General features: G+C 46.4%; 1 protein-coding gene across 5 annotated transcripts in view; it reads right to left on the bottom strand.

Annotated features, from left to right (window-relative positions):
* The window catches only part of nudt22 (nudix (nucleoside diphosphate linked moiety X)-type motif 22), a 41,809-nt gene that overhangs the window by 13,188 nt on the left and 18,482 nt on the right, over positions 1-10,139 (bottom strand). The window contains exon 1 of one of the 5 annotated variants that reach the window (XM_043682641.1): positions 2,442-2,556. The exons of 3 other annotated variants lie outside the window; for them this stretch is intronic. The gene's annotated coding sequence lies outside the window, so the exon portion shown is untranslated. Of the gene's footprint in view, positions 1-2,266; positions 2,331-2,441; positions 2,557-10,139 lie in introns of those variants that run through there. One more of the 5 variants, XM_043682640.1, reaches the window with a different exon arrangement.

Genomic DNA, 10,139 nt, shown 5'->3' with positions numbered 1-10,139 from the left:
CCCCCCCTCCCCATCTCTGTCAGCCCCTCCCCATCTTTTAACCCCTCCAGCCCCCACACCCCTCCCTCCTGAGATGATGCCCTCCCACGTCTTCACTTCGTACCACTAGAAGCAGCATGGTATTTTTGATGGATCTGGGCCTGCCTTACTCCCCTTATCCATACCATTAGAAAGTGGTGCACTGGTTATTTATTCACTTGCTCTGAAGTGGGAATTAATTGGAATCTCTCAGTGCGTTGTAAATTATTTGGAATTTGGTGAGGTTACAATATAAATATGAGACAACAGTGGTTAAAGGGACAAATTACAGGAAAAAGGAAGCACAAAAAGGAGAGATGGGAATGATGCGTTGGCCCTACAAATCTGTGAATGGGGCCTCGTTACCATTTTATATGGAAATAATTTCAAAAATGAGCATGGGACAAATTATCTCCAAGATTGTTCAGAATAAATTAGGGGCCAGTTAAATTCTAGACAAGAATGCAAATGGGAATAGGCTAACAGAATGGGAATATGACATGGGCATTGGATTAGATGAGTAGGGAAGTCTTATTGCAATTGTACAAGGTGCTGGGGAGACCACTTCTGGAGTACTGTGAGCAGTGTTGGTCCCTGATTTAAGAAATCGTTTTATAGTAGGCAGTTTGGAAAAGGTTTACCACGATGATCCCCGGTGTGAAGGGACTGTCTTATGAACAAAAGCTAGACTGGTCGGGACTCTACCACCAGAGTTTAGAGGTAACAGAGGTATGAGAAGAATGAGGGGTGATCTCATGGAAACATACAGGAGTCTTAAGGGGCTTGACAGGATAAATGCTGAGAGGATGTTTCCCCTCCTGGGAGAGAGTCTCTGAGAAAGGGACGCCAATTTAAGGTGGAGGTGAGAAGGAATTTCTCGTCTCAGGAGGTTCAGAGTCTTTGGAACTCCTTGCCACAAAGAGCAGAAGGGCAGAGTCCTTGTGTATATTTAAGGCTGAAATAGATATATAGATAGATTCTTGATCAGGAGAGAAATCAAGCCATATGGGGAAAAGGCAGGAATGTCAGTTCAGCCCCGTTCCTACTAAGTGGTGCAAAGTACAGCACAGAACAGGCTCTTCGGCCCACTAAGGTGGAGCAAGCTTGAGGAGCCAAATGCCCTGTTCCAGTTCTGACTTCTTATGGTCTCAAAGAATCACTCAAGAAATTTATCAAGGCTCCTTCAACAACACTTATCAAACTCTCAACCCCTGGGAAGGAAGGTCAAAGGCAGCAGATACATGGGAATTGCCATCCCCTGCAAGTTTCCCTCCAAGCCACACACCATTTTGGAAATATATCACCATTCCTTTGGTGTTGCTGGGTCGAGATCCTGGAGCTCCCTTTCCCAATGTTATTGTGGGTGTCCCTACAGCACACACACTGCAGTGGTTCCAGAAGGCAGGTCATCCCCACCTTCTACAGGGGACATTTAGAGCCTGGCAATAGATGCTGGTCTAGCGAGTGACACCCATACTCCCTGAGTGAATAAAAAGCAGGGACAAAACCCTGAATCAGTCTAGCACCCCTCAGCAACAAAACTTAGCTTCCCTCGTGTGTCATCAGCCATTGTATTTGACATGAACCTACAGGTCAGGACAGATGAGCAAAGCTCTGTCAAAGAGGTGGCTCAATGAAGTTTCTTGAAGTGGGGGGAGAGCGAGAGCAAGCTTTAACTTCCAAGGATAGGGTACAAAGGTCCTAGGGTATGGAAGGTTGAGGCATCTTGTGAAATGGGCCCAGTAGGTTGTTTGCCAGGAATCAATCTACTCTCGGGTCACAGCATTTTCCAATGTGACTTACAATCGGAAAGTGAGCAGGATCTGGTCAAACAACACCCACACTTTCGTCTCACCTCCCTATTGGAGGGCCAACACAAGCCTGATGTTTTCACAATTCATCAGGAGTACCTACAGAATTGTCGAGTCACTGCACAGCACAGGAGAACAAGAACATATAAACTAGGAGCAGGAGTAGGCCTTTTTACCCCCTCGAGCCCAATCAACAGGATCATGGCTAATTTCATCTCAGCACTAACTCTATTTTCCTGCCTGCTCCCCAAACATCTAGTCCATTACTAATTTTAAAAAAATCTATCTCCTTCTTAAATGTAATCAATGTCCCAACATCCACTGCACTCTGGGGTAGTGAATTCCACAGATTCCTGAATCTTTGAGAGATGCAATTTCTCCTATTTTAAATCTGCTACCCTCTTATCATAAAGCCCCTCATTCTAGGTTGCCCTCACTTGAGGAAATATCCTTTCTACATCTACTTTGAGAATATTCTTTGGCTGGGTTCGCCGAGCTGGGAATTTGTGTTGCAGACATTTCGTCCCCTGTCTAGGTGACATCCTCAGTGCTTGGGAGCCTCCAGTGAAGCGCTTCTGTGTTGTTTCCTCCGGCATTTATAGTGATTCGTACCTGCCTCTTCCCGTTGTCAGTTCCAGCTGGTATATTGGGTCCAGGTCGATGTGCTTATTGATTGAATCTGTTGATGACAACCAGAAAAGGCAGATTACCACTACAAATGCCGGAGGAAAGATCACAGAAGCGCTTCACAGGAGGCTCCCAAGCACTGAGGATGTCACCTAGACAGGGGGTGAAACGTCTGCAACACAAATTCCCAGCTCGGCGAACAGAACCACAACAACGAGCACCCGAGCTACAAATCTTCTCACAAACTTTGAATATTCTTTGGCATCTCATACACCTCAATTAGGTCTCCCCATCCTTCGAAACTCGAAACTAATCAAGCCTAAACTGCTCAATCACTCTTCATAAGCCTCACCTCTGGAACCGATCTAGTGAACCTTCTATGAACTGACCTCAATACAACTATATTCATTGCGAGATAAAGGACAAAGGACGCCACTTAGATCTTACCAAACCGCTGCCGCAGCGTCCCACCCAATCCAACATCCCTTCCACCTCTAACCTCTCGCTTTGTGGATAATTAACCAAGTCCCTTTGTTAATGTGAAGGAGGAGGTCGGCTGACACACTTTTATGTCATCCCCTCTCAGAAAGCCTCTCCAGGGTTAACACACCCTAAATTCTACCCACTCGCTGCGCGAGAAACATTTCTCCTCATCTTCAAATCAGTTTCCTGACCCTTTACTAACTCCCCTCCAAACCCCCATCTACTTGGCCCAGCTCCCTTAAGGCTTTGAACACCTTGACTGAATCTCTTCTTGGCCTTATCAAAGCAAAACACTGCGGATGCTGTAAATCTGAAACAAAAGCTGAAGGTTCTGGAGGTAGGTTTGCTCGTTGAGCTGGAAGGTTCATTTTCAGATGTTTTGTCACCATACTAGGTAACATCATCAGTGAGCCTCCGGATGTAGCACTGGTGGTATGCCCGGTTTTTTGTTTATGTGTTTAGGTTTCCTTGGACTGGTGATGTCATTTCCTGTGGTGATGTTATTTATGGTGATGATGTCATGTCCGGTCCTTTTTCTCAGGTGATGATAAATGGGACCCAAGTCAATGTGTTTGTTGATAGAGTTCCGGTTGGAATGCCACGCTTCTCAGAATTCTTGCGCATGTCTCTGTTTGGCTTGTCCTAGGATAGATGTGTTGTCCCAGTCGAAGTGGTGTCCTTCCTCATCTGTATGTGAGGATACTAGTGAGAGTGGGTCATGTCTTTTTGTGGCTAGTTGATGTTCATGTATGCTGGTGGCTAGTTTTCTGCCTGTTTGTCCAATGTAGTGTTTGTTACAGTCCTTGCACGGTATTTTGTAAATGACATTAGTTTTGGTTGTCTGTATAGGGTCTTTCAAGTTCATTAGCTGCTGTTGTAGTATGTTGTTGGGTTTGTGGGCCACCATGATGCCAAGGGGTCAGAGCAGTCTGGCAGTTATTTCCGAAATGTCTTTGATGTAGGGGAGAGTGGCTAGGGTTTCTGGACGCGTTTTGTCTGCTTGTTTGGGTTTGTTGCTGAGAAATTGGCAGACTGTGTTCATTGAGTACCCGTTCTTTTTGAATACACTGTGTCGGTGATTTTCCTCTGCTCTGCATAGTTCCTCTGTGCTGCAGTGTGTGGTGGTGTGGCGGCTTATTAAAATAATGTTCAAACGCAGCTTCGTTTGTGGGTGTTGGGATGATTGCTTCTGTAGTTCAATATTTGGTCTGTATGTATTGTTTTCCTGTAGACGCTGGTTTGAACTTCCCCATTGGCTGTTCGCTCTACTGTGACATCTAGGAATGGCAGTTTGTTGTTGTTTTCCTCCTCTTTAGTGAATGTTATGCCAGTAAGGGTATTATTGATGGTCTTGAAGATTTCCTTTAATTTGTTTCATTTAGTGATGACAAAGGTATCATCCATGTAGCGGACCCAAAGTTTGGATTGGCAGAGCTGTTTATTTGAGTCTCTGCATTACTACCTCTGCTAAGAACCCTGATATCGAAGATCCCATGGGTGTTCTGTCGGTTTGTCTGTAGGTTTTGTTGTTGACAGTGAAGTGGGTGGTAAAGCATAGGTCCACTAGTTTGATGATATTCTCCTTGCTGATGAAGTTGGTGGTGTTTGGTGTATGTATTGTTGGGTCTTCTAATAGTGTAGTCAGTGTTTCCTTGGCCAGGTTGATGTTGATGGATGCGAACAGAGCTATTACAGCAAAGGAGACGATTAGTTCATCCTTTATCTTGGTGTCTTTGATGGTCTTCAGGAATTCTCGGGTGGAGTAAATGGAGTGACGTGAGTCTTCTACTAAATGTTTTAGTCTTTGGTGTAGCTCCTTGGCGAATTTACAAGTTTGTGTTCCAGATAGCGAGACTATAGGTCTGGGGCCATATCACCAGAGGCTCACTGACAATGTTACCTACTATGGTGACAAAACATCTGAAAACGAACCTTCCAGCTCAGCGAGCAAACCTCCATGCAGAACCTCAACCTGAGCTACAAATCTTCTCAAAATGCGCTAAAGGCAGAAAGTGGTGGAGAATCTCAGCAGGTCGGGCACCATCAGTGGGGAGAGAAATGGAGTCAGATTGAAGAGGAATTGTGTCAGACCCCAAGAGTTAATTCTGATTCTCTCTCTGCTGGACCGACAAGAGTTCCTCTCAGCTTCCTCCACACCAGAGAGAAAAACCCTGGCTTCTCTTCTGGTCTATCCAGGTCGCTCAAGTTCCTCAGTCTGGGAACTGTGTCCCGAATCTTTTCTGCACCCTCTCTAGTGCCTCCATCTCCTTTCTGAAGAGTGGCGCCCAGAACTGTGAACAAATTCTCCACCTGAGAGCTTTTCTTTTGGGGAGAGATTTGTCGAAATTTTCCCTGAATTTTGCAATTTGTGAGCCAGAGGGGAGGGTGAGCACACGGTGTTTGCTGAAAAGCCTGAACTTGCCAACACTTTGGCTTATTGTATGCAGAACGTGCTGGAACCTCCATCATCAATTTATTTTATCGTTCATGTGGAGAGATCGCAGATACTGGTCGGGGGGTGGGGGGGGGGGGGGTGCACAAAGGACAAGCTATATGGAGGAAGCTGACAGGAGGCAAAAAGGCTGCTGCAGAATTTACTGCTTTAGTCTGTAATCTGTCACTGACAGGAAACTTCCCAACAATCATCGAAGGGATTAATGGGCAGAAGCATTATCCATTTAGTGAATCGGAGCTCAGAAATGTGAATTTGATGGTCTGCAGCTTCGGAACAATTCTTGGAAACGGCAAGCGGTTTTCTCAAAATAGTGGATTGATATCACATTTTCGAGATGAAGCTGTTAAGGCTTTAATTTCTAACGAGTTGTGATTGCTGATTTACTCAGGAATATCAGGCAACGCTAAGGGAACCGCAGGATTAGAGATGGCCCGATCAGAAAAGGCAGTGTATGGCCCGGGTCACAGCCAGGGTTGGGGTTAGAGTTTGTAGGCAAGACCGGGTTAAGGCCACCATGTGCTTATTAGGGCCCAGAGGTTGCTGTTCTATCACCTGGCTCTCTGCTCAGGTCCAGGCCAAGGCTCCTAATATGCAAGGCCTAAGGCCTCAACTAGAACTTTGAATGGGGAGTGAGAGAGATGGCAAAACTCAATCTAATGGTAGAGAGGTGGCACTGTATCTCAACAAGAGAGGCCACCATCCAGATTTCTGGGAAGACGCTGAGGATCCAAGTGGATTAACAAGGGTCCCACTTTCCTCAGAGCCCAACCTGCATCCTGAGGCCTGGACACAGATCCTTCAGCCAATTAAATCCCTTGCCATTAGGCCAAAGATACGGGAGCAGAATTAGGCCATTAGGCCCAGTGAGTCTTCTCTGCTATTCAATCATGAATGACAGGTTTCTCAACCCCATTCTCCTGCCTTCTCCCCTGTAACCTTTGATTCCTTTACAAATCAAGAACTTTGTGTCTCGGCCTTAAATATGCTCAATGGCTTTGTCTCCACAGCCCTCTGTGGTAACAAGCCCCACAGGTTCACCACTCTCTGGCTGTGGATGTGAAGCCAACGTTGAGGTCAAGCTGAGGACTGTTCCTTCAGGTTCTAAGCGTCCCACATGGGGACATCCACGCTTGCGTTCCCAGTTCCCATCCACCAGCTCTGATGATGTCAGTCTTGAGATTCCTTTCAGCTTTTCTTTTGTGTAAAATGAGGCCTGGAGTTTGATCTGATGTCACTTGCAATACTGAAAGGAAGGGAGAAGGGCATGTCTCATCCAGAGGCAAAAACCAATTAAACAGCTGCTTGACATATATAGAGTACTGGTCCAATTTCCTTGTGTACTTCATATTGGTCCTCCATTTTGACTAGTACATTCTATCCCAAGTATAACAGATTTATTTTTTGTTAAATTGGTTTCACCGTAAGTGGTCCCACTTGGACCCAAAGCACAGTCTCTCCCCCGATCCCAGTAAAACAAAATTCCAGCCTCTCGCCCAGATTTGCACATGGACAGGGCTGAGGGTGCGCTGGAGGCCTCTGTGGGACACTCTGCCCCACACCCGCCAACCCTGACTGGGTTTGGGGTGACAGGGGGATTCTGGGCAATTGGAAACAATATCTGAAAACATGATTAATTCTTTGCAACGTGGCAGAGCCGATCTCACGTTGAAGCAAGATTGAGAAGCACGGTCAACAAAAAGGTTAAAATAGATGGGAGAGATATTCGCCTGCCATTTAACAGGGCCTCACAATTCACATTAGCCTGTGCTGAGCTCATCCATTTAGAGGACTCCTGCCAGGGAGAGTACAGTTAAAGTTTTCAATTGAGTTTAACTTGTGCAGGCTAAAACTTTAGGCTAATGTGTTTATTGTCCATGACAGCAGCTCTGTTGCTGCACATAGAACAGTACATCACAGCACAGTCTTTTGGCCCTCGATGTAGTGCCAGCCTTTTATCCTCCTCTAAGATCAGCCTAACCTACATACCCTTCATTGTACTATCTTCCATGTGCCTAGCCAAGAGTCGTTTCAATGTCCCCAATGTCTCTGACTCTACTACCACTGCTGGCAGTGCATTCCACGCACCCACCACTCTCTGCGTAAAGAACCTACCTCTGACATCTCCCCTAACCCTTCCAACATTTACCTTAAAACTATGCCCCCTCATGATAGACATTTTTACCCTGGGAAAAGGTTCCTGGCTCCATTCTATCTATGCTTCTCAACATCTTGTACACCTCTATCAAGTCATCTCTCATCCTTCTCTGCTCCAAAGAGAAAAGCCCTAGCTCCCTCAAACTTCCTTCATAAGACATGCCATCCAGTCCAGGCAGCATCCTGGTAAATCTCATCTGCACCTAAGGCATCTACATTTCCCTATAATGAGGTGACTAGGACTGAACACAATATTCCAAGTGTGGTCTAACCAGGGCTCTATAGAGCTGCAGCATAACCTTGTGGCTCTTAAACTCAATCCCCGGTTAATGAAAGCTAACACCATACGCCTTCTTAACAGACCTGGCTGACAACTTTGAGGGATCTATAGACATGGACCCCAAGATCCCTCTGTTCCTCCACACTACCAAGAATGCTGCCTTTAACCCTGTATTCTGCAATCAGATTCGACTTTCCAAAGTGAATGACTTCACACTTTTCCAGGTGGAACTCCATCTGTCACTCATCAGGCCAGTTCTGCATCCTGTCAATGTTCCGTTGCAACCGACAACAGCCCTCCACACTATCCACCGCTCCATCAACCTTCGTGTCATTGGGAAACTTACTAACCCACCCTTCCTCTTCCTCATTCAAATCATTTGGACGGTTAAACTATTTTTTCACTTCCATTCTCTTCCCCTCTCTCTCCTGAAATCCTTAAATTGAATTGAATTAGCTTTCTAGTCTCAAATACTCAGAGTTCATTGAAAAGTCGCCAACTATGGTACCATCTTAGGTCCACAGGTACCTACATACAGATCTTCAGTACGAGTTCTTAGGAAACAAATATTGAGAAATAAGTAAAAAAATCCAACATTGGAATAAACTAGAGATGGAAATAAAATGTTCAGTCATTCCAACCCAGTTCACGCTGGTACCTAGCCTCTAGTCCACACAGTGCCTTGAATACAGACCACTGGGCTTCACCTCAAGGCCAGGAACCCGCTCTGGAATCACCTGAGAATGCCACAATGGTGTGGTCTCTCACACCAGGCCGAGACACCACCACGTTCTGCCGAGAAACTGTAATGTCGGGCCAGGAGACCGTCACACTGGGTCCACACTGAAGCAGAGAGTACGGGTGTGGGCTTGCTGGCTGTGGCGGGCAGGCTGTGGGTGCCATACCGCAGGATTGGCACCTCTAGGTGGTAGCTCAATGTCCACTGGCTCTTCTGCCGTGAAATGTATAGCACCCATCCATACACACGCCCTGTCCAGATCTATCTGATGTACACATCCGAGAGGTTTACCTAGCGTTACTAATTCGCTAAGTATCTATAAAATACTGAAGGAAAGAGACACAGTAGTGAAGATTGTCATTTTGCACTTATCAGGACAAATCACAAAAATGCCAAATCTCAAAAAGAACCATAATTTAGGCTGCACACGAAAAGGGCAGTGACTCGTTCGCAAGTGGAGTCTAAATAAGAAACAAAATCATTTTTAAGAAACAGGAAAATTAATGACATTGAAAGGTTTGATAAGCCACATCTTATATTAGCACCTTTACTGTAGCTGTGTGGCAGATGTGTTTGACACTTCAGACCAGGAATTGTATCAGGGATGGAGGGAAAAGGCAGGAGCATGTTACTGGCTGAGACACTTCTGCAGCACAGTCACCTTGGCAGAATAACTTCTTTTTGTATTGTAACCATTCTATGATTCAACACCCTCATGCTTTCGAGTATTTGCTGACCAGCCCCAGCCATGTCCTTACTCTCAACACTCAATAGATGGTCCTTTCAGCATGTTAGGACATGCTGCACATTGACTCTCCTGTAATTGATTAAGGACTGTACTAACTCAGAAATGGGAAACTTGATTCTTACTGTTAGTCTGTGTCAAGCCAATTTGTTTGTTAAATGTGGAAGCTAACACTGCAGTTGTAACTGAGCGAGTGCAGGAAATGTGTCCCTAGGGTTGTAAATAAACAAAGATTCAGCTGAAATCTTTGCCTGGTGTGCATGGCTGAAGGAAAGGCTTCTGCAAATGTCCCATTGACAGACTTTAATTCATATTATAGATCTCTGGGACACCAGGAGAAGGTGGGCAAATGTACTTGCTGAATCTATGCTGAAACATTGCATCCCCAGAAACAGATACCCACTGCCTTTTCCTTATGCCTTCTGCTAAAAACAAAACCACAGACTTACTGAAGTTAAATATCCAAGGGAGCTTTCTACTTTCAGAGGGTCGGCGCTGAGGTCGTGCCACACTGTCGGAGAGTCAGCGCTGCGGGAGCACCGCACTGTCGGAGGGTCAGTGCTGAGGGAGTGTACACTGTCGGCAGGTCAGCGCTGAGGTCGTGCCGCACTGTCGGAGGGTCAGCGCTGCGGGAGCGCCGCACTGTCGGAGGGTCAGCGCTGCGGGAGCGCCGCACTGTCGGAGGGTCAGCGCTGCGGGAGCGCCGCACTGTCGGAGGGTCAGCGCTGCGGGAGCGCCGCACTGTCGGAGGGTCAGCGCTGCGGGAGCGCCGCACTGTCGGAGGGTCAGCGCTGCGGGAGCGCCGCACTGTCGGAGGGTCAGCGCTG

Source organism: Chiloscyllium plagiosum, chromosome 45, assembly GCF_004010195.1.
Source record: "Chiloscyllium plagiosum isolate BGI_BamShark_2017 chromosome 45, ASM401019v2, whole genome shotgun sequence".
Taxonomy (NCBI): domain Eukaryota; kingdom Metazoa; phylum Chordata; class Chondrichthyes; order Orectolobiformes; family Hemiscylliidae; genus Chiloscyllium; species Chiloscyllium plagiosum.
This window is presented reverse-complemented; position numbering and strand designations above follow the sequence as displayed.